The following is a 25,634-nucleotide window of genomic DNA, read 5'->3' on the forward strand; positions in this document are numbered from 1 at the left end:
CGTTCCAACGCACAGGCCTTCAGCAGTCGTGGCGATACTCCATCTGGACCCGCTGCTTTGCTGGCACAAAGTCTCCTCAGCTCTCTGCTCACCTGGGCTGCTGTAATTGTGGGTGGGGATGTCTCACCTATGCTGGTATCAGCAGAAGGATGATTGGAGGATGCAGTACTCCGAGGTGAGAGTGGGTTAGGGTAATATTAGCTAGTGTTCTAATATTAATAATAAAGCAATGTGAAGTAGTAACCATGAGGTCACTATGGGATTCCAAGCCCCATGGGCCCCCAGCGTAACTGCCACCCCTTTACTGATGACACAACAGTAACAGCAATTTCTTGTATGGCTAAAAATCACTCAAGGTTTACCTCGATGGGCTTTAAGAGGCCCTGTTTTTTGAAGCCCCCACAGCCTTGACATTCAAAGAAGATAAAAAGAAGCTGCCTCTAGTCATGAGAACTGAATAAATAAGAAAAAGGTTCTGAGAAAAACTACAATTCACATTAAAGAAGTGCCTCAATTTTCATTTATCAGGGACTCAAACTCATTTTCAGGTTAAGTCACAGTGGCGGCTGATTGTCATGGCAGCCTCTTCTTAAATGTAGCATGATTGCAGGTGTTTTAATTTATATATATATATATATATATATATATATATATATATATATATATATATATATATATATATTTAATTGCCTCGGCTCTTTTCTGTAGGATTACAAACTACAAATGGCAAACTAAACTTGAACTATCATGGGCTCTACTGTTTCATTAGCTCAATGCTTATTGTTTTCACTGCTTTTACTGTCCAGATGTTTATTACTCCTAAACATTTTTTTTTTTTTTTTGCTTTGCTTTAGTATTATTATCGCTTACTTGTTAAAAAAATCAGAGCTTTTGCTTTATTTCCCAGAATTATCAGCCAGCAAATAATGAAGTGCAAATATCACGTTAGGTATATTTATACCCCAAAGGTTTGTTTTCTCTGGAATCTGTCATAGACAAGAATACTCATTTTATTTGCAAGCTGCTCTTTGCTTAACTTGTGCATTTTTCACTATTTTGTCATTCTATTAATATCTTTATATTTAATGAGGCTACATTTTAAAAAAAAAATCTATAGCTAGGTTAATAAATATTTACATGTATTTAAGTATGTAACAAAATTTAAGAATTAACACCCTAAGACTTTGTGAGTGAGAAAATAAACAAATCAACAGGACGCATGAATAATCATATGAAGTACTGCAGTGACAAAAAAGCAGTTTTCATAGTGTGAGTTTTTTGTCACCTGAACAGTCCATGTCCAGGATGGATATTTTCGGCTATGATTTTACTTGCATGCCAGACAGTTCTGGTAGTATATAAATCCCGGAGCAATGGCAACTGACAGCCAGTCCCCTTCTCTGCATTTTGGATTACAAGCTGCAATCTGGCCTCCTTTTTGGCTATGGCAGCAGCATACCATACAGTAACAGACAAAGTGAGAATGGACTCAGTGGTGGCAGTGGAAAGACTCCACTGTGATTACTTGTGATATGGAGGTGGAATCCTCCTGAAATCTATCACCATCCCCACTGTCTTCTGAGCACTAAGCTCAAGGTTGTACTGCCTTCACCAAGACACTCAATGACTGATCTCACTTTTATAGGCACAATTAGAGAAGAGTCCAATGAAGGTTGTGTTATCGTCAATCTTCAAGAGTTTAACCGACTGATGCCTGGAGATGCAGTCATTGGTATGCAGGGAGAAAAGCAATGGAGACCGCACACAGACTTGAGGGGAGCCAGTGCTAATGGTTTAGGGGGGTACAGATATCTCTCCCCAGCTTCACCTGTTGCCTCCTGTTAGACAGAAGATATATGACCCTCACCATGGGCTCACCACCTATGGGAGGGGCCAAGGAGGTTGGGTGCAATGTGAGTTGGGTGGTGGCCGAAGGCGGGGACCTTGGCGGTCTGATCCTCGGCTACAGAAACTGGCTCTTGGGGCGTGGAATGTCACCTCTCTGAAGGGAAGGAGCCTGAGCTAGTGCGCGAGGTCGAGAGGTTCCGCTAGATATAGTCGGACTCACCTCGACGCACAGCTTGGACTCTGGAACCAATCTCCTTGAGAGGGGCTGGACTCTCTACCACTCTGGAGTTGCCCCGTTGAGAGGCTCCGAGCAGGTGTGGGCATACTTATTGCCCCGACTGGAGCCTGTGCATTGGGGTTTACCCGGTGGGCGAGAGGGTGGCCTCCCTCCGCCGGGTGGGGAAGGGTCCTGACTGTTGTTTGTGCGTATCGCCAACAGCAGTTTGGAGTATCCACCCTTTTGGAGTCTCTGGAGGGTTGCTAGAGGGCATACCTTCTGGGGATTCCCTCGTTTTGCTGGGAGACTTCAATGCTCACGTGGGCAATGACAGTGAGACCTGGAAGGGCGTGATTGGGAGGAATGGCCCCCCCGATCTGAACCCGAGCGGTGTTTTGTTATTGGACTTCTGTGCTCGTCACGGATTGTCCATAACGAACACCATGTTCAAGCATAAGGGTGTTCATATGTGCACTTGGCACCAGGACACCCTAGGCCTCAGGTCGATGATCGACTTTGTGGTGTGTCGTGGACTTGCGGCCATATGTCTTGGACACTTTCGGGTGAAGAGAGGCGGAGCTGTCAACTGATCACCACCTGGTGGTGAGTTGGCTTCGATGGTGGGGAAGATGCGGTCAGACCTGGTAGGCCCAAGCGTGTTGTGAGGGTCTGCTGGGAGCGGCTGGCAGAGTCCCCTGTCAGAAGTAGCTTCAACTCCCACCTCCGGCAGAACTTCAACCACGTCCCGAGGGAGGTGGGGACATTGAGTCGAATGGGCCATGTTCCGTGCCTCTATTGTTGAGGCGGCTGACGGAGCTGTGGCCGCAAGGTGGTGGTGCCTGTCGTGGCGGCAATCCCGAACCCGTTGGTGGACACCGGCGTGAGGGATGCCGTCAAGCTGAAGAAGGAGTCCTATAGGACTTTTTGTCCTGTGGGTCTCTGGAGGCAGCTGATAGGTACCGGCAGGCCAAGCGGACGCGGCCGGTTGTTGCTGAGGCAAAACTTCGGGCATGGGAGGAGTTTGGAGAGCCATGGAGAGCGACTTTGGACGGCCGAGGAGATTCTGGTCCACCGTCCGGCGTCTCAGGAGGGAAGCAGTGCAGTGTCAACACCGTATATGGTGGGGATGGTGCGCTGCTGACCTCGACTGGGCGTTAGGGTCGGTGGGAGGAGTACTTGAAGACCTCCTCAATCCCACTAACATGCCTTCCAATGAGGAAGCAGAGCCTGGGGACTCTGAGGTGGGCTCTCCCATCTCTGGGACTGAAGTCACCGAGGTGGTCAAAAACTCCTTGGTGGCAGGGCCCGGGGTGGATGAGATCGCCGGAGTTCCTTAAGGCTCTGGATGTTGTAGGACTGTCTTGGTTGACACGTCTCTGCAACATCGCATGGACATCGGGACAGTGCCTCTGGATTGGCAGACCGGGGTGGTGGTCCCCTCTTTAAAAGGGGACGGAGGGTGTGTTCCAACTATAGAGGGATCACACTCCTCAGCCTCCCTGGAAAAGTCTATTGGGGTTCTGGAGAGGAGGGTCCGTCGGATAGTGAACCTCGGATTCAGGAGGAACAGTGTGGTTTTAGTCCTGGTCGCGGAACAGTGGACCAGCTCTTCACCCTTAGCAGAGTCCTGGAGGGTGCATGGGAGTTTGCCCGACCGGTCTACATGTGTTTTGTGGACTTGGAAAGGCATTCGACCGTGTCCCTCGGGAATCCTGTGGGGGTGCTCGGGAGTATGGGGTACGGACCCCTGATAAGAGCTGTTGGTCTCTGTACAACGGTGTCAGAGCTTGGTCCGCATTGCGGCAGTAAGTCGAGCCCGTTTCCAGTGAGAGTTGGACTCCGCCAGGGCTGCCCTTTGTCACCGATTCTGTTCATAACTTTTATGGACAGAATTTCTAAGCGCAACCAGGGTGTTGAAGGGGTCGGTTTGGTGGACTCAGGATTGGGTCACTGCTTTTGCAGATGATGTTGTCCTGTTTGCTTCATCAGGCCGTGATCTTCAGCTCTCTCTGGATCGGTTCGCAGCTGAGTGTGAAGCGGCTGGGATGAGAATCAGCACCTCCAAATCCGAGAGCATGGTCCTCAGCCGGAAAAGGGTGGAGTGCCCTCTCAGGGTTGGGGGAGAGATCCTGCCCCAAGTGGAGGAGTTCAAGTATCTCGGGGTCTTGTTCACGAGTGAGGGAAGAATGGAGCGTGAGATCGACAGGCGGATCGGTGCGGCATCTGCAGTGATGCGGGCTCTGCATCGGTCTGTCGTGGTGAAAAAGGAGCTGAGCCGTAAGGCAAAGCTCTCAATTTACCAGTCGATCTACCTCCTACCCTCACCTATGGTCATGAGCTATGGGTAGTGACCGAAAGAACGAGATCGCGAATACAAGCGGCTGAAATGAGTTTCCTCCGCAGGGTGTCTGGGCTTTCCCTTAAAGATAGGGTGAGAAGCTCAGTCATCCGGGAGGGGCTCAGAGTAGAGCCGCTGCTCCTCCGCATCGAGAGGAGTCAGATGAGGTGGCTCGGGCATCTTATCAGGATGCCTCCTGGGCGCCTCCCTGGTGAGGTGTTCGGGCACGTCCAACCGGGAGGAGGCCCCGGGGAAGACCCAGGACACGCTGGAGGGACTATGTCTCCCGGCTGGCCTGGGAGCATGGGATTCTCCCGAAGAGCTGGAAGAATTGCCGGGGAGAGGGAAGTCTGGGCCTCTCTGCTTAAGCTGCTGCCCCCGCGACCCGACCTCGGATAAGCGGAAGAGAATGGATGGATGGATATATGACCCAATGACAGATGGAAACAAGTACATTCAGATTGTTCTGCAGCAAGGATGGAATTATAGCATTAAATACAGAGCTACAATCTATAAACAAAACTCTGGTGTAATTTCCAGGAGAATTCAAATACTAGAGGATGAAATGGAGTGTCATGTTAAAATTGTCATCTAGAGAACATTTGACATTGTAGGCAGACTGCATATGGTCCAGGAGTGGGTCAGTGACAGACCTCAGATAGGAAAGCACGAGTAACTCAGATGACTTCAGTACCACTGGAGTCAGAACCAGAGATACAGTATGTAATCATAGAATGCAGTGACTCCCCCTTTCTTGGGTATAAGAATGATAATCGTGTGCTAAAAACAAGATGGCGCATGGCATCTCTTTGATCAGCTGTAATTTACTCATCTTCTAAGGGTTGCTCCCAAGAAGATAATACACGATGCCACAAAGCAAAAGTCATGTCAAATTGGTTTCATGAACATGACAGTGAGTTCAGTGTTCTTCAGTGGCCACAATCCAATAGAACTCCTTTGGGATGTTGTGGAACGAGAGATTTGCAGCTAACAAATCTACAAAAACCGCATGATGCAATCATCTCAATGTGGATCAGAATCTCAGAGGAGGATTTCCAACATCTTGTGCAATCCATATCACAATGAATAGGAGGCCCTACCCAGTTTTAGCATAGTGACCCTAAAAGTTTGCTCATTGAGTGTATATGACAACCTTCATCGATAGCTGGCCATCCCACCTTTTTCAATGCACATAAAGTTAGTGTGAAAGGACGTGATGCCACTGACGCAAAGTTAACTTACAGTACAAACAAAAAATGTTAAGGCCTGGTGGCTTCTTTTGCAGACCGATGTCGCAAACCTGTTGTTATTGTTTACATCCCTCCTCGGACCTACGTAGAGATAGCGGGTGAAATCATCCATTCCGCTTTTGCTAAACTACAAACGCAGCACCCCTAGGCGCTTGTGCCAATCGCTGGAGACTTTAATCATGTGATGCTGGACAAAATATTACCTGCCTTCTCCCAGTATGTGGATTGTAACACCCGGGGAAATAGGACTAATGACCTACTGTATGCAAACTTTAAAGATGCATACAGCGCCACCCCACTGCCTGTGCTTGGGAAAGCAGATCATAACCTGGTTCTGCTTCAGCCAAGAGTGAGCGAGATACCTACAATAAAATAGGCTCTGAGAGACTGCTTTGGAAATACGGACTGGGATATCCTGCAGGGATCATATAGTTAGAACATTGAGGAGGATGTTGACTACACTACTGACTACATCAACTTCTTTATGGACATTGTAGTTACAGTCAGGCTCTATTGTAGAAACGGAGCTGGACAGTTTGACATCCGTGGCAGAGTGATGGGCACTGAGCAGGCTCCTGTCAATCATGGAGAATCCACTGCATCCACTGAACAGGATCATCTCCAGACAGAGCAGCAGCTTCAGCAACAGACTGCTGTCTCCATCCTGCACCACTGACAGACTGAGGAGATCGTTCCTCCCCCACACTATGCGACTCTTCAATTTCACCCGGGAGGGTAAACGTTAACATTATACAAAGTTATTGTCTGTTATACCTTCATTGTTATCACTTTTTAATATTGTTCTTTATCAGTATGCTGCTGCTGGAGTATGTGAATTTCCCCTTGGGATTAATAAAGTATCTATCTATCTATCTATCTATCTATCTATCTATCTATCTATCTATCTATCTATCTATCTATCTATCTATCTATCTATCTATCTATCTATCTATCTATAAGATGGCCAAATAAGTATTGTGGCTGAATCATTATGCATATGGCTGTGGTTATCACTAATTCAGATTGTTACTGTATGTAGAAAAGGTAAATATGAAAATGTGGAAGCATTTATACTGGTAGTTATTGGAAAAAATGGGTCAAATAGGAAGAATAATATGCTTGCAGTATTAGCTTGTAAGTCTAATTGTAAAATAATAAGCCGTGAAATGGTGACTCCCACATCACCCTGCTTAGCTCGTGCTCCTATTGATTCACCATTTTACAGTAAAACACAAGAAGTCCAAAGCACAATCTAAGACCCTGCAGGACTGTTTTAATTGAGACAGAGCTGAATCCAATATAGAATTTAACTGCTTACCTTGAGGCAAAACTTTGCACATTGTGAAGTATTTCAAGTGACGACATCTTATCTGATAATTCTCAGTTTTTGGTTTTGTTTCCCTGAGGTATCTTTAATCTGATTGTTCAGGATAAATTTTAAGTAATGTAATAAACATTTTGATAGATTTCTCTACATACCTTTGATTTATTCTCTTTTCTCTTTTTTTTGTTAGTTTTTTAAATCATAGACTACAGTTTTTGAGCAGGTAGATGGAATGTCTAATAATACAGAAAAGATGGTCATTTTCTGAGAAATATTAATTTTGTGTAACATAAAACAATCTAACTCTTCCATCAGTTTTTTTTTTTTTTTTTGTACTTTCTTAACCTGTCTGTTCCTTTGCAAATGAGTTTATGGCCAGAGACCTGTAACTGTAAACCATGAAGACCCTCATCCATCAGGCACAAAGTGAGACTCAGCCTTGAACAGTATGGCTGAAACACACACACATCCCCACACAATTTAGGTTAAATGTACAGAAAATACCAAAACCAAGAGGAGAATGTGAAAACTCCTAACAGGGCAGTCACTTTCCTTTTCATATGATGAGATATTACCTGAAAGGTTAGATATCAAACTGAAAGAAGTGGGAGTTTGGGGTGTTGTGTGCAGATGGGTGTAGAATTGGCTAAGACACAAGAAGCAGATGATGATGGTGCGAGGAACCTTATCAGAATTGGCTGATGTTAAGAGTGGTGTCCAGCAGGGGTCAGTGCTGGGGCCACTGCTTTTTTTAAAATATATGACTGACTTGGATAGGAATACAAGTAATAAACTGGCTAATCCTGCAGATGATACCAAGATAGGTGAACTGGCAGATAATCTGGAACTATCACAGAAGGACTTATGAGAGGGAAGTAAGAGTCATAGTGGACTCTACACTATCAACATTCCGGAAAGTGTGCAGAAACCATTAAGAAGGCTAACAGGATGTCAAATTAAATATAGTGAGCACAATTCCAAGGAGGTTATGATATAGCAGCATTAGAAAAAGTTCAGAGGAAGTCCCTCCCTTTCAAAGATCCAAGAGGACAGTGGGAAAAGGATCTCTCACTCAATATCTCAGAAAACGAGTGGAAGGTAGCAATGCAGAGAATTCACTCAAGCTCCATATGCACAAAGCATACAATTATTCAACTCAAAATTATCTATCGAGCACATCTGTCTTGCTTAACTCTTTGAGGGCTGAATATTTTTTCCAAAAAACTCAGTTTTCTCAAAAGCACACAAAGCAGTGGTTACACACATAAATCAACCTAAAATGTCTGTTGCTACGTGCTGTGGCTGCTGTTGGCGCATGTTTGGCATCTCTGTGGGTGCGCTGGGGTACCTCAATGGCCAGCAGGAATACACGATGGGCTGGCTGCCTTGGCGGTTTTTGCACAGCAGGTGGGCAGCGGTGGCAGTCACAGTGTGACGCAATATGGTTTGTACCTCTCATCATCATAAGTGGTGGTCCTCCCAAGTGAACACGGCCGTAAGCGAATCAGCTACCCAAATGTGTTCAGCACCACGAGATTAGCAGGGCACTGATCGGCTGATGCCGGTACCTCACTTTTGTTTTTGATCTCCATCTCCTGATCACTTGCATCAAATTTCAAGTCCGACAAGTCAGACTCCGATTCAGCAATATTCAGTACTATTCAGTATTTTAAATTGCATATCCGCTTTAGTCTCTCGCCAGATGTCGATGCCATTTTAGAAATTGTTTGCTCTTCACTACTCATGCAGGGAATCTCGGACAAATCAACAAAGCTACTTAACTTTCCTTCCAGCAAAGAGAGTCGAGCTAAAATGGAAGGGTGAGTTTTGTCACAGTTTACAGTCGATTACTGTCCTCTACCCCTGAATTTCGATAAAAGTCGACATCAGCCCTGAAAGAGTTAAAATTGTCCAAAATGTTTCCAGGGCAAGATCCAACCTGTGAACGCTGCAATCAAGTTCCAGCCACACTGGGCCGCATGTTTTGGGTCTGCACCAAATTAACATCATTCTGGACAAAAAATTTTAAATGCCGTTTGAGGGACCTTCAAAACTTGTCATGATGTTATTTTAGGGAGATTAAGTGGAAAGGACTGGCGAGCTCAGTTGGGGAGAATGGCCTGTTTTTGTCTAGATTGTTCTGATGATCTAATACAATCCATGCCGCTACCCCTCTGAGTAGTCAGTGCTATCTGCAGCATTGACATGCTAACTTTTCATCATTTAATTTTTGGGTTTATTGATTTGATTCAAAATACCATAACAAATATTGTTGGCAGAAATTTTCTCATAACATATGCAGCCAGTTGAGTAGTTTGTACCCTAAAAATCGGAGAGAATTTTTATGTATTTGTAAATGCAACGGTTGTCAGTAATATCTTTTTCTTTAGCTCTTTTGCTCAGAGCTAAAATTAGAAGGGAACATCTGGTTCTGTAAGGCAGCACGTGAGTATGGCACTCAAAAATATACTGCATATCCGTGTTCCATGATTAGCTCACTTTAAATTAATAGTCATTCCTAAGAGTTAAGTAATGTTTCATTGGGAGAGCAATTTTATTATTTAAGGACTTTTAAAATAAAAAATGAATTTCAATTTATATGGAAATTTTATTGTTACTTCAGTGCTATTTCTTTGAGGTATAATGGGGTTACTTAATATATTCATATTAAATTCTCGTCCCTGTTATATGTTCAGTGATTTAAAACATAAAGTTGCACGCAAGCTTTATGGGCAACATTGCAATTTACAGAAACATTATTTTCATGTGACTATTGCTATTTATTTATGTCAGGCCGACAGATTTGTAATAGTCAGTCTCTACATACCTACTTTTATTCCTAATGTAATTAGTTGCTTTACAATGGATCTCATGACTTCTTGTCCCCCGAACCCAAACTGCTTTTTTATCTACTACATATCTACAACATAAAAACGTAAAACATCAGCATGTAGAAGAGAAATGAAAACTTCAATACAAGTTTTCTATGCATATACCTAACAAACTGCATGGTCCTTAATTAAATATTTAATGTTCTTTAATTCAGGGTTTGCCAACTCCGGACATGGAGGATAACCATGGCTGCAGGTTTTCATTCTAATCCTTTTTTTAATGAGAGTCTTGTTTGTGCTGCTAAATAACTTCTTTAGAGTTCATTTTAAATGACTTCTCTTTTAAGATTTGTTCCCCTGAATTTATTCATTTCTTTCCTTAAATGGCAGCCAAACAGAAAAGAAACATGAAGTGAGTGAGCCAACAGAAGACCAACTAAGTCAGGGCCTCAAACTCCAACCAATTTCACTTCAACCAGTTGCTGAATTAGGCTCTGATTCTTGTCATTGATTAAACTCGCTCGTTAATTCCATGGCTTGTTGCTGCTGTCATTGTGCAATGGTAGACATTTACCAAACTGTTGATTTTCTCTTTTCAAAGAGCGCCGTTAAAATGTTTTGTGGACCTGAGCAGATCAGCATTCCTGAGACCTTCACCTTTCTTTATGTTCAGATATTGTATGATGGTCACCAGTTGTTTTGGCTCATTTTGTATCTCATTATTGTTTGGCAGCTAATTAAGGAAAAAGAAATAATTAAGGGGTTCGAGTCTTCAAGAGCAATTTAATTAAAAATGAGTTCAAAAGTAATTAATTAGCAGCAAAAACAGGTCACTCATTAAGAAAAGGGTTACAATGAAAACCTGCAGCCATGGTGGTCCTCCAGGACCGGAGTTGGCTACCCCTGCTGTAATTTTTCTCATCTCATAATCTAAGCAATATGATGTTTCAATAAATCTAAAGAAATGGCATGGCCTGTTATGATTAGTCTGACTGATTCATCATTAATTTGCAATATATTGTATATCTTTTTTGGGCAAAAAAACCAAACACCTTTTTTTGTTCATTTTAATGCCATGTTTGTAATTGAGGCTATAGCATCACTGGTACTGCCATATGCAAGCACTTAACAGAGTGGGACACGCAAAACATGACAGAAAGTAGTGTAGAAAGTAGGAATAAAGACAAAAGAGAATCCAGAAGGCTGGAAAGTGTGATGCTTCTGAAGCGGGATAGTTTTAAATTAAGCATCACTGTCTATACATTAATGATAAGGGGAGAACTTGACCAAAAATATCAATTTTTATTTACTGTGCTTTCAGAAAGTATTCAGACCCCTTCACTTTTTTACACATTTTCTTGTGTTGCAATTTTATGCTGAAATAATTTAAATTCATTTTTTTCTCTCATCTAATAACATTTAATACAACAGAAAGACAAAACGAAAACAAGATTTTAGGAGTTTTGGAAAATTTCTTAACACTTTAGGTACTGCAAAAATGTACCTATTACTCATTTACTGTTATGGAACAAGGTCTTATGAAAGGATTCTTTTAATTTTAATAACACTTACAAAGTACTAGTAAAATAGTTATTTATCTCTGTGCTGTGTGGCATTTGAGATGCTGGTAAAAGTATTTATGAATATCAAGGATTCACATACTGTATCTTACATTGAAGTGTGCAATATCAAGAGAAATGTGTTTCACTTAAGACACTTATAGTCAATCCAAAGTGAAGTTATTTTAGTAGGCCACATTGCACAGATGAATAACCACTTTAGTGATGCTTTGTAAGTGTCATCAAAATCAAAAGAAGCCTTTGTTAAGGCCTTGTTACATGGGTACTGCAGAAAAGACATCTATTACTCATTTACCCCATTGTACTGAATACTAAAAGCTGAAATATCTTATTTACATATGTATTGAGTCTCCCTTTGGGGGCCCTAAAGTATAATCTATCTATCTATCTATCTATCTATCTATCTATCTATCTATCTATCTATCTATCTATCTATCTATCTATCATATATGCCTTTCATATCTATCTATCTATCTATCTATCTATCTATCTATCTATCTATCTATCTATCTATCTATCTATCTATCTATCTATCTATCTATCTATCCATCCAGACCCTTTTCTCAATACTTAGCTGAAGCCCCTTTGGCAGCAATTACAGCCTGGAGTCTTCCTGGTTTTGACACAACAACCAACACACACCTGGATTTAGGGATTTTCTGCCATTCTTCGCTGCAGACCCCCTCAAGCTCTGTCAGGTTGTATGGAGATCTTCAGTGGACTGCTATTTTCAGGGTCTCTCCAGAGATATTTGATTGACTTCAAGTCTCTGATCTGGCCTGGGCATTCACAGGATTGCCCCTAAGTCATTTTTGTGTTTTCTTTGCTTTGTGTTTAGAAGCAGTGTCCTGTGGGAATGTAAACTTTTGGCCCAGTCTGAGGTCCAGACCGCTCTAGAACAAGTTTTCATTAATGAGATCTCTATACTTTGATCTGCTCAGCTTTTTCTGAACCCTGACTAGTCTCCAAGCCCCTGCCACACAAGAATAACAACCCCACAGCATGATACTGCTTCACCGATGGTAATATATTATGCTGTGATGAGTGGTGCCTGGTTTCCTCCAAGTATGACACTTAGAATTAAGGGCCAAACAGTTCAATCCTGGATTTATCAGACTAGAGAATCTTTTTGTTACAGTGTGAGAGTCCTTCAGGTGCCTTTTTGAAAATTGCAAGATGGTTTCCAAGTGCCACCTGTCCATTCTCACATAAAGCACAGATTAGCAGGGATGTTCTTCTAGAAGTTTCTCTAATGTCCACACAGGTTCTCTGGAGCTCAGTCAGAGTGACAATCAGGTTCTTGGTCATGTCTCTTACCAAGGCCCTTCTTCGCGATTGCTCAGTTTGACTGGGCAGCCAGCATTAAGAATGATGGAGGCCACTGTGCTTTTGGGAACCTTCAATGATGCAGAAAACTTTCTGAAGCCTTGCCCAGATCTGAGTCTTGACACAATCCAGTCTCTAAGCTCTGTAGGCAGTTCCTTCGAACTCATGGATTGGTTTTTGCTCTGTAAAAGTAAAGGGTCTGAATACTTTTTTGGTATTTGATATTTGGTACACTGTATTATTACCCAAGGATAAATTGCCTTTTCTCTTGTATCAAAGTGATATATATTTTTTTATTTTTAATAAATTTCCAAAAATGAATAAAATACTGTACTCGCTTTGTCATTCAGGGGTAAGGGGTTTTGCTTGATAAATGAAAACATGAATTTATGCAATTTTATCACAAGGCTGAAACAAACAAAAAGTGTGAAAAATTAGGGGCCTGAATACTTTCTGAATCCATTGTAGATTACAGACCCATGCCTATCACTCATAATTACTAAATGTGTTGGATGAGTTCTCTAAAATTTCAGAAGGGAAGAGAAAATATTATTTCCTATAAATATGCCCATACACTATGTAAGATTACATCTGATCTGTCCTCTTTGATTAACCAAATGTTTTAACAATGTAAACGCAGCAAGAGAGTTTTTAAGGCTGCCTTTCAATTCTACTTTTTTCTCTTTTTTTTTTCTGCCAGTCTTTATCTGATTCCTGTGGTTATATAGGCCATGCATTGAAATGACCGGAATGCAGAAGCGCCTGCGTGTGTGACACGATGTTTATGCCCGGGGCACAATGTAATGATCTGTGTAACCAAACATGATAACAAGAAAACAAGATAATGGATTTCTCTTCCACTTTAACTTTCATAGTGAGATCATTTGTATCGCTTCTTTTGGCCATGCCAGTGGGTTTCTCTTCTAAAACATAATTATTTCTAAAACATTCATCTATTTATGCTGGCAAAGAGAATTTTTACTGTTTCCAAAACAAGGTGGGAAAAAAGCATTCCAACTGAATGGGATTAAAAGGGAGGTGAAATCATAGCATGAGAGATATTAACATTTAAAAAGTCCAGTAAAGATTGATCCATCTGAAGGCTTTGCACTGCATAAATACTTGCATTCCACTCAATTACTGTACTCATTATCTTAATAAAATGACAGCACTGTTATTATATGTTTATGTTTTGTTCCTTGATTTTCTTTAATTAATTTAACTATTTTAATTAATAATTATCTAAACCTACGTTTCCCAGCTTGTGCCATGATGGCATTGCAGGAGGGCTATGGCCTACCCTGTATGACCTCCGCAACCACTGCTTTGACAATCATGCTCGATTCACCTGCAACATCCAGCTCTGTCTCCTGCTTTCTGGTCAGTGCCAACGTCTCCAACCCTTATAACATAGCTGGTCTCACTACCGTCCTGGAGACCTTCACTTCACTCTTGCTGATACCCGTCTGTCACAAATTACTCCTGACACTCTTCTCCACCCATTCCATCCTGCCTGCACTCTCTTCTTCCCCTCTCTTCCATAATCCCTGTTACTCTGTACTGCTAATCTTCATCACTATGAAATAAAATAGCTTACATCATTTGTACTACTGTGGATGGTTGCTTTTGCATAGCAGAATAAGCTATACTTTTAATTTTACAAAACTAGAAATACTTTTTATACACTAAGAGCATCCTAATTTTTAGTCATTTGTAGCTACCGTTTTATTGCCAGGTCTGCCTATCTGTCTGTCCGCATGAAACAACTTGGCCCAACTGGACTGATTTTGAAGATGTGGCACACTTATTCTTCAAAGAAATTTGTTGAAACTGTTCAATCTTCATTGGAGTATCTCAAACATAAATTTGAAAAGCATTGATGTATCTGTGCACTTGTCAATTTTACCTTTGACAATGGTTACATCACTTTTTATATTTTGTATAGTTTATTCTTTTACTCATCCACCTCCCACAAGCAGCTCATACAGCAGCACCCTTCTCCTACTGCTTTAGGTAAGCTATCCATAATAGTACCCCAAAAACAGTGACTTCTCTGGAAATGAATGGCAGAGGAAAGCACAACAATTATATAGGCACTAGTAGTGGCACACTGCACGATAACGTAACGTAACGTAACGTAACTTTCTCTGTACATTTATCATTCGTTTGCTCAGAGGTTGATGCGCTTGCTGCTTCCTGAGCAGCTCTTCTTTTCTCCACCCTAGCGGCCCGCTTCTTCTCTTCTTTCATCAGCATTTTTTCACGTTAAAACTGATTATGTCCGTGTTTGTGTTGCAATTACTTAGTATGTTTTCTTTAAGTTTTCAGTTAAGCTGGTACTTAAGTCTTCAACCTGTCTCAAGAAATATTTAAGATATGAAGAGGTAGGGAAAGTGACAGCGAAGGTGGTAGGGATGAGAACGGCGCCCATACACATGTGCTGCACGTCCGCCCTGCTGGCCACTAATGAGAGTTGACTCTACAATAAAATAAACTAAAAATAAAAAGAGGAATAACCTTTGAGGTCAATCATCACCCCGAAAGCAGATAGTAAACATCACGTAGTATATGTGTATCAAATTTCAGGTCAATAGGTCAAACGGTTTGCGAGCTATAGATGATTTAAAATCCTGGACAGACAAACGAACAGACACGGTAGTGTATTATATATAACGATATATAAGATTGAACAGACTGAACTAATCTCATCTGCAGATTTATATAAAGAACTGACATTATCAGTTTGCAGCTAAACAGTGTTCAAACTAATTAATAACATGGTAAAGGTGCAGCGACACGAACATACGATGGGTTTAGAGAGGGAACTGCAGTTGATCTGCACACAGCAGATAGGAGCCGGTGGGCCTGTAGTAAGGGGCTCTCTTTGGAGTACACTTTCTGTGGTGCACAAAGAGGCAGATTGTGCCACTGTTAGAAAATATACTCTGCAAATTAATAATAGTCACAAGTTACCACTACAAATGAGTCTAATGGTTGTGACAAGCTTGAAAGAGCAAGGCAAATGCACTTTATCAGTTCACTATGGCTGACTAAGTAAAGTGACAAAGCAATGGCCTTAAATGAAGTATTTATTTATATAACACAGTTTATCAAAATAAAGATAATGGTTTATCTTTAACATACACCAATGTCTTACAATTAACTAACATCCAAATAACACATAGCAAATCAAAACAAAGATAAATGGTATATCTTTAAAATACACCAGTATCTTGCAATTATCTAACATCCAAAAATAGCTATATAGATTCATCATCTTTGGGAAGAATCTGGTTGATATAACAGGACTTCTTAATTGTAAATTATTACCAAAGAACAAATAAAAAAGTAAGATGTCACGTGATCTCATCTCTATATTGATATGCTGGCGAAAAGTGATTCAGGATGACCCAGTGAAGCAAGAAGTTAGTTACGCAGTACATTTTCTTTCCCCTTGTGGCCACAAATAGCAAGTATAGGGCAGGATTACAGTTTGTGCTGTGTGGAAAGAGTTACATAGCAGTATAAATTAAATCATAAAGTTATTTATCTAATTTTAATGAATTACTGGGTTTTCACAAAAATGAATAGCTAGATGGATAACGTACTTCAGTTGCTTTTCTCCTTTCTCCTAGTGTAATATTGATAGTGCTAGTATTGATTATTGTGCTAATTTTCTTTTGCTAAGTTTTAGATGCTACTCTATTGGGTTTACTTTCAAAAAATATTATGTCTAAGAAAACTAAACAGGCGTTAGTCACAGACCCTCCTCCACTAACACACATCAATCGGTATGTCATTTTTAAATCACTTGAATTGCAGTCTGCTGTCTGCAAAAGCTGTTGAGCCACCACAAGCCTATTAGGGTGACATCTGTAAGTATATGACATTGTAAAGCACTGCTAAAAAGTGCATATTTATTGTAGTCTCTTAAAAAACTTAATTACATTACATCCCCTCCTGGACCCCGTGATCATCAGAAGTGACTGTGTGCAGAGGGTGAAGACCTATAAATACCTGTGAGTGCAGCTGGATGATAAATTGGACTGGACTGCCAATACTGATGCTCTGTGCAAGAGAGGACAGAGCCGACTATACTTCCTTTAAAGGCTGGCATCTTTCAACATCTGCAATGAGATGCTGCAGATGTTCTATCAGACGGTTGTGGCGAGCGCCCTCTTCTACGCGGTGGTGTGCTGGGGAGGCAACATACAGATGAAGGACGCCTCACACCTGGACAAACTTGTTAGGAAGGCAGGCTCTATTGTAGGAATGATGCTGGACAGTTTAACATCCGTGGCAGAGCAATGGGCACTGAGCAGGCTCCTGTCAATCATGGAGAATCCACTGCATCCACTGAACAGGATCATCTCCAGACAGAGGAGCAGCTCCAGCGACAGACTGCTGTCACCATCCTGCTCCACTGACAGACTGAGGAGATCGTTCCTCCCCCCACACTATGCGACTCTTCAATTCCACCCGGGGGGGTAAACGTCAATATTATACAAAATTATACTCTGTCTGTTATACCTTCATTGTTATCACTGTTTAATTTAATATTGTTCTTTATCAGTATGCTGCTGCTTGGAGTATGTGAATTTCCCCTTGGGATTAATAAAATATCTATCTATCTATCTATCTATCTATCTATCTATCTATCTATCTATCTATCTATCTATCTATCTATCTATCTATCTATCTATCTATCTATCTATCTATTGCTGTTATGTTTAAATATGACTCATTGCTACATAAATGTCTATGTCATAACTGATTCTTGAATGAAGTAATACAAATAATAGTTAACTAAGTCCCCTAATGCACCTGAATCTTATACCATGCTCACCTTTTCCTACTTGTATTTTTAGTTTTTATATTTTTGGTTACAGTCAGTGGAACACAGAGGATGTGTTTTAAAGATTGTAAACCACAAAAGTATAATGAAAGCATATTTTAATTGAACAATATCACCTCTCTGTGGTGGGCTGGCGCCCTGCCCGGGGTTTGTTTCCTGCCTTGTGCCCTGTGTTGGCAGGGATTGGCTCCAACAGAACCCTGTCACCCTGTAGTTAGGATATAGCGGGTTGGATAATGGATGGATGGGTGAACATCACCTCTGTTTTATTGTGAAGACATATCGGAATTGGTCAGCCCTGTTTTATTAAGTCAAATTGGATACCACACAGAAGAAAAAAATACAGTCCTGTACAACCAAATATAATACACACTAGTATTTATATTAATAAAAAAGGACTTTAACTTCTCTATTGAATGCGCAATTTGTCATCTTCAGCTGAAAATTTTCCTCATAATGCACTTATGACTGGCACGCCATCATTGTTTGTAGCTTGTTAAAGCAGCTAAAGAAGCACTTTATAATTGGACTCAGCAGTTCACAAAAAGCCACCATCTGGGGTTTCTGAAGCATATTTATATTAAAGTGAACTGAATTTGTTATATATTCAGAAATAGCCTGCACTCTTCTGTTCTGAACTGTATAGAGGACCCTTCAGTTTGGTGACTTTGCCTCTTATCAGCTCTTATCAGTTCTACAAAGATATGACTCCTCAGATATGACTATTTATTAAGGTAGAGACACATTGTTCAGCAGTAAATGTGACATATATTTTACAGGATTTTAAAGTGCAGCTTACAGTACTCATTAAAGCAGCATAAGAACTGCTAACTACAGGGTCCCAAGATAAAAGGTCATTCAAAAGAGGCCTCTACCAAATGACTTAAATCTGCAGCTCCCACCAGAGGTCACCAGAAGCAAAGATATGAATGTTAATAGGGACGCACAGCAGGATAAGACTGCTATCTTGAGAATTAAGAAAACATTGGTTGTCTTAACAGATTTTTGTTTTATAGAAGTTATTATTTAAAAAAAAGAGGAATCTTACTTAAATAATTCATATTTATAGGATATGACAGCATTTTGCTACAATCGGTAAGACCACCTGGTTTAATTTCTTATGTCTAATTGCTATGTTCATTTCTATCATTAGATCAGTGGTACTCAGCTCAGGTACTGGAGGTCCACAGCAGTGGCAGGTTTTTGCTTTAACCACATTTTTAATTAGAGCTCATTTATTTACTAGTAAAGCAAGATTTTATAGAGATTAGTTTTAGTTTACTTGTTACGATTCAGAACTGTTAATTGCCTGTTTTCATTTTAAACAGCCACATTAAGGCTTTAATAATTGCCTGTTTTCTTAACCAGCCATCAGCTAATAATGAGGTACCACCAGCTCTCCAGCTAACGTGTTTCCATATAAACCAATATACATGCATTGTGAAGTAGCTGTGCTAATACAATGCTTTGAAATAAATAAGAGAGAAGTAAAGACTACAGACTACAAACCATATGGACAATGTTCTCAGAAAATGAAAAATCAACAATGTGATAAAGATTTGTCTAGTAAGAAGTAAATACCAAGTTTTGTTTTCTGCTAGGCCTGGCTTCTAATTATGAAAGTGACTGGAATAAAAACCTGCAGCCACTGCGGACCTCCAGGACAGGAGTCAAGTACCTCTTCATTTGATGAATAAATGGCAGCGGCCATGATTAGAAAGTATATTTAGTGTGAACAGCATTGATCTCTGTTGAACGTGCTCACTTGATACCCACAACACAAATGGAAAGTTTGACAAATGTGATAAAATGCTGCAGTTTGATTTTCTTCCCCATTCAAATGGATTCCAAATGGAATGAAAAATTCAAAAAGTGATCTCCATAGTATCTTTTTGGTTCCTCCTAGACAACAATGCATCCATTATGCAACCCGCTACATCCTACCTACAGAGTCACAGGGGGTCTGCCAGAACCAATCCCAGCCAACACAGGGTGCAAGGCAGAAAGCAAACCCCAGGCAAGGAGCCAGCCCACCGCCGGGCATGCACACACCCACACACACACTAGGGACAATTTAGGATCGCCAATGCACCTAACCTGCATGTCTTTGGGCTGAGGGAGGAAACCCATACAGAGACGGGGAGAACATGCAAACTCCACGCAGGGAGGACCTGGGTCTCCGAACTGCGAGGCAGTAGCGCTACCCACTGCACCACCGTGCCGCCCTCAGAAAGAAATAATATAGAAAGACTGATATTCTCACAAGGGTCTCCCCTTGAGTTTCATCAGAGATCTCAGCAAAATCGCACAATGGGCTCAAATTTTTCAAGTAGTGTCATGACATTTTTTTTTCTTTTTATAGTTTGAAAGAATTTGCATTTTGTGGTCAGTGATATATGGTAAAATGTATGGACACTTGTTTGTGGTAATGAAACACTTTACTATGATTACTGAACTCCAGTCCTTGCTTCTGAATAATACTATTAGTTGCTCTAATTTATATTGCTGTGCTCCAATTAGATCATCTGGGACAAGAGATACTCAGTGTGGTGTAGTGGTTAAAAAACTTTGGACTTCAAATTCAGTTCAAATCCCACTACTGACACCATATGACCATAAGAAAGTCACTTCAGCTGCCTGTGCTTCAATTAGAAAATGAAAGAAATGTAACTGATCATAGCCCAGATGTTGGAAATCACCTTAGATAAAGGTGTCAGTCCAATAATAAGTCAAAAACATGAAGTCTTGAAAGAGATTAAACCAAGGCTAGGGAGAGATGTCAGAAAATATAACATGCTTTTCAAACCAAATTCTCAGTTTTAACTCTTTTTACCTCAGTTGTATTTCAGGCCTCCTTTTTGCCTAAAGCTATTTCTCCTAAGGAATGTTAGGAGAAACATCTGTGATGAAGTTAATTCTTAAATGAAATGTAAATGAGAGTCTCTTGAAAGTCTCTCAAGACATCAAAGATCAACCTAGGAGCATTAAAGCTTTCCTATGGATTTGCCTATAACATCAATTTTGACGTATACAGTATGTGTTGTACAGTTTTTGTGGCATGCTCTAAGGTAGAAGCCACTGCAACATCTCAAGTGGGAAAATGCATCTTCAAAAACATCACCTAAAAAACTGAGAACAGCCATGAACTGATTCACTTCAACAGGCAGAATAATTTAATAGACTACCATTGTATTATGCCATGACCCTGTGTTAGGATGTAGCGGGTTGGACAATGACTGACTGACTGACTGACTGACTGACGATTGTATTAACTGATCTTGGCATCCATTGTCAATACGCTCTAGAATAATTCCAATTATCAAATTGTTGACGCTGTTCTTTATGCTAACTATTTTTAAAGCAAATGTACCAGCAATGTACTTAAATTTTGTGTTGACAAGGTAGCACAAAAATAAGTCCTTCTGATCTATGGACTTCAGCTTTATTCCCAACCCAATCACCACGACTGTGTAGTTTTAATACATTCTTGCCAAAGGCATGTGGATTTTCTCTGTTTCTTTTCACACCCCAAAGACATACAAGTTAGGTTAATTGCAAATTCTGAACTTAAGCCACATGAAAAATCGACTGAATGCTTTTGGGGAAAACTTCAAAATCCCCCTTCCCTGTGAACCTGAACCTGAAAAAACAGGATGGATGATTGCATTGCAAACCTCGATGGGCTGTGCGGACAATCCATGCACTGTATAGGGTGGTCCAGATCTAATTATGCAACTTTTAATGCAATGCAGGAAAACAATACAAGACAAAAGAATTGCTGTTTGACTGACAACCGTCTCCCCGACATTTTGGAATGCAGGGCAGGTGCTGCCGCCTATTGGCAACAAAAATAATTTTTTGTGAATTCTCTGTGTAATAAACTTAAGTTATAGCGTAATGAAAATTGCATAATTAGATTTGGACCACCCTGTATAGCGCCTTCATTTCTTTGTTTTATGTTTTATGTTAGCCTTAACAGTCCAGCAAAGCAATGGGACTTATAACTTTCAGACTGCTTATTTAATAAATGCCAGTGGAAACCTGCTAAAATCAGGCTGCAGCATAAATTCATGGTTGGCCCTTGTTATAAAGAAAAATGCAGGCAATGTATTCTTATTTTCCACTGGGAAATAAAGTCTTTACCTTTTTTTAGTCTGACATGAGAATGCTTACACTGCGTTACATTCGATGGTGCTTCAGACTGTTACACAGAACATTAGATTCGACGTGATATGGGTATGTCGGTCAAAAAGTTCATGTGGTGTGTCGTATTTATTTGCAAATTGAACAAACAGTTCTTTTCTTTGAGCTATTTTGAAGCTTGGCTTTAGGCTATCAAGATTTGTAATTCTGCTTCCTTAAATTTATCGAAGAAAGATGTCACAGCTCAAATATGCAATGGTTCAAAAAAAGTAGACACATGGCTTCATTAAAAATAAGAAACTGTACTATATATCGAATACGCAGGTGTTTTGACACCAACATTTATGCAATTAAAAATAAAAGTATTTAGATATATTTGTATTTATTTCAACCATTATTTAGTTTTCCTTGCAGAAGGGCAAACTTGAGAGACAGATGAGTATGAAATCAGGCAAACGATAAATTGTCACATCAAAATGTAATTCTTTCTGATAAAGACAAAGGGGGAACGTTCATTTCCACGTCTTTCCCTTTCCTTCACCATTGAATCCTGAGTGAAATTCATGTCAAGCGATGTCCCTGTTTGTAACAGTGAAAGAAAACTGGTGACTCGGAGACCTACTGAAGCACTTTACTGATTTTTTTCAGGTATAAGAAATGTAATGGAGTTAAGTTCTTTGTTGAATGAGATTTTTAATTTTTGAATCCTTGCCCTCGCCCTTCTATAGTTGTCCACTCTGAGGGCATACATGCTGCAGAATAAAAAATCATGTATGCATGGTTCAATGAAAGTTATCACAGGTATTCACTGAGAAAATTATTTGGATTTAATTTATGTTTTTATGTATTTTTGGTTGATGAATTCAAAATTGAAAACCACAATTTTAGCTGTCATTTTATTTTAATGATAATTTATTTGAATTTATTTTTTTCAAATGTTAAATCTATATTGAAGGCAAAACTAAACTACAATAAGACCCGTTGTGTGGACCTGAAAGTTCTGTCTACCTAACTGGTATCAGGGCATATAAAATTTCAAGACTTTCTCTGTAAATGGAACAGCAGAGCAAATAACTGATATTATACTCAGAAGGAACTGACAGCTAGAAAAACTCTATCCCTAACACTTGATGCCAAAACCATAATTAGATCTATCTTGGTGGATCCAGATCAAGTGCTGCTACCACCGCTTCATATTAAGCTTGGTATAATGAAGCAGTTTGTCAAAGCCCTGTCAAATGATGGAGCCTGTTTGATGTATTTGTGCAGAAAGTTTCCAGGTTTGCCTGAGGCTGAATTGAAAGAGAACATTTTTGTTGGACCTGATATTAGAAAAAGGATTTCTGATGCAGAATTTGATGGTGCAATGTACGACCAGGAATGAGAGGCTTGGGCATCATTCAAAAAATCATTTCTATGTTGTAAGTCAACAATAAAGATCCAAATTATAAAGAAATTGTGAAAAAAGAATTATTAGTACAATTTAAGGAATTGTAGGCTAGTAGGCTGCTTGCTGTTTGCTGCTTATCAACACATTTACAGGACAAAAGATGCTGATGGAGAGGTTTGAAACGATTTAAGGTGGGACGGATCTACGAGTTTTTTCGTAGGCTCTGGTAATTCTAGTGAATGTTGTTGAGATGCAGCACTTGCTTCTTTTCGACGTTGCGTCTCTTCATTTGTGTCACTAATGCAATGTTGTTGTTGTGTGGCGGCATTTGCTGTACACAGGTCTTTCATAGTGAGAAGTGAGGTGCATGCAAGCACCAAAAAAACTGAAAAGTGCATGCATGCGCCATCTCGTGACCGTGACTGAGCATGAGCACAGCGGTCTGCTCCATACACACACAGGTCTTTAGTTTATATATGTCTAATTGTTTTCATAAATCAAATAAATAATTACAGACAATTAAAAAAAAATTGAATGAGTGCAGTTTTGCAGATCTGTACTGTGTTATAAGACATCAGCAAGGAACCTGTAACAGTGAAACCGGTGAGAGTCGCAGATTCTTATGCTGAAGCCTCACCTTACTCTACTCTTTAACTTTTTAACTGCTTGAGCTGTAAATACATTACATTTTAGCCAAGTAATTTTTGAAAAGGCAAAGGCAAATAGACATTTTTATTTTAGTTACTCATTATGAAATATTACAGTAATATTAATTAGAAAATACATTTCTGTAATTACTAATTTTAGTTGTTTATATACAGTAAATTGAAAAAGACTAAATGACTAAATATACAAATAATTGGTTGCATTTTGTGTTTTTATAAATATATATTTTTTTATTTTTAGGCAATATCTTCTCTCATAAGCACATTTAAGAATAATTTTAAGAAAAAATAACACCAACCTGCAAATAAATTTAATTATTGATATTTTTTGGAACATCCCAAAATAACCCATAATGAATATAACTGTAATGATGTGAGATAGTATTTTTAAAAAGTACAGCTTAGACTGTGCTGCATGTACTGTAATGCTATTACAAGCCTTTTTATTGTAAAGTCTTATTATTGTAAGTTTTACTTCATGGCTTGTTTTTCTTATCTTCTTTTTACATTTTTGTTATACTGAAGTGGGAGGAATCTACCTGAGCGGTTTACTGGTATTCACTTTTTAATTTACAATGTTAAATTCATAAGAAAGAATTGTAAGCAGTGTAAGCATCGTCTCTATAAAGTGCCACTTTACCTTGTCTTTAATTTGACGAGCAGCTGTGTTCACCTCTTCCTGGTCTGTCTGGCACCAATATTAATTCAACACATTAGATTTAATCTCTATTTATATGTCTTGAACCCTTTGGTATGTCCACAAGGGATGGCACTGAGCACTGTTTTGTATGTGACGCCCGTCACTGAGCTTTTGTCTGCTCTCTGAGGATTCATGAAATCCTTGAAGTGACATCACTTTAGGGCTACACAGCGAACAGTTTAATGTAACAGATTCTTACCAGATAATAAATTCACAAGATGGCTCATAAAATTAGAAAAGAAGGCTTGTAATAGGTTGGCCAAAATTAGTAAAATTAATAAACTTGATCTCCACCGATGACTGAACCTAGGCTTACAAAAATAATCAGTGTACAGTGACCTGCAGAGCAGAAGAAACCGGTGGTTTCATAATTTAGGTTAAATAGTTCACAAGTCATGCAGTGTGATGTAGTCGTTAAGGTTGCAGATTCAGATCCCACTACTGACACTGCGTGACCATGAGTTGAGCACTTCACCTGCCTGTGCTTCATTTGGAAAAACAAAAGAAATGTGATCAGTTGTATTTTAAATGTTTTAAACCCTGGAAAAAGGCGTCATCCAAGTAATAATTAATAAAAACGTATAAAATAGGCAGTCTTACACTGACAATTATTTGTCAGACATTTTGAGACATTTTAATTAATGAAAAATTTCGAGTAGCAGTTTGTGTTTTTCTTTTTTATGGTATTTGTGGCTGAATTGGCATTTATGGTTTTTAAAGAATGGTTATAGCAATACAGGGGCACCGCAGGGGACTGTACTTTCTCCGGTCCTGTTCAGTCTATATACATCAGACTTCCAATATGACTCGGAGTCCTGCCACGTGCAAAAGTTCGCTGATGACACTGCTATTGTGGGCTGCATCAGGAGTGGGCAGGAGGAGGAGTACAGAAAGTTAATCAAAGACTTTGTTAAATGGTGCGACTCAAACCACTTACACCTTAACACCAGCAAGACCAAGGAGCTGGTGGTGGATTTTAGAAGACCCAGGCCCCTAATGGACCCTGTGATCATCAGAGGTGACTGTGTGCAGAGGGTGCAGACCTTTAAATATCTGGGAATGCAGCTGGATGACAAATTGGACTGGACTGCCAATACTGATGCTCTATGTAAGAAAGCTCAGAGCAGACTATACTTTCTGAGAAGGTTGGCATCCTTCAACATCTGC

Source organism: Polypterus senegalus, chromosome 3 (assembly GCF_016835505.1).
Source record: "Polypterus senegalus isolate Bchr_013 chromosome 3, ASM1683550v1, whole genome shotgun sequence".
Classification (NCBI taxonomy): domain Eukaryota; kingdom Metazoa; phylum Chordata; class Cladistia; order Polypteriformes; family Polypteridae; genus Polypterus; species Polypterus senegalus.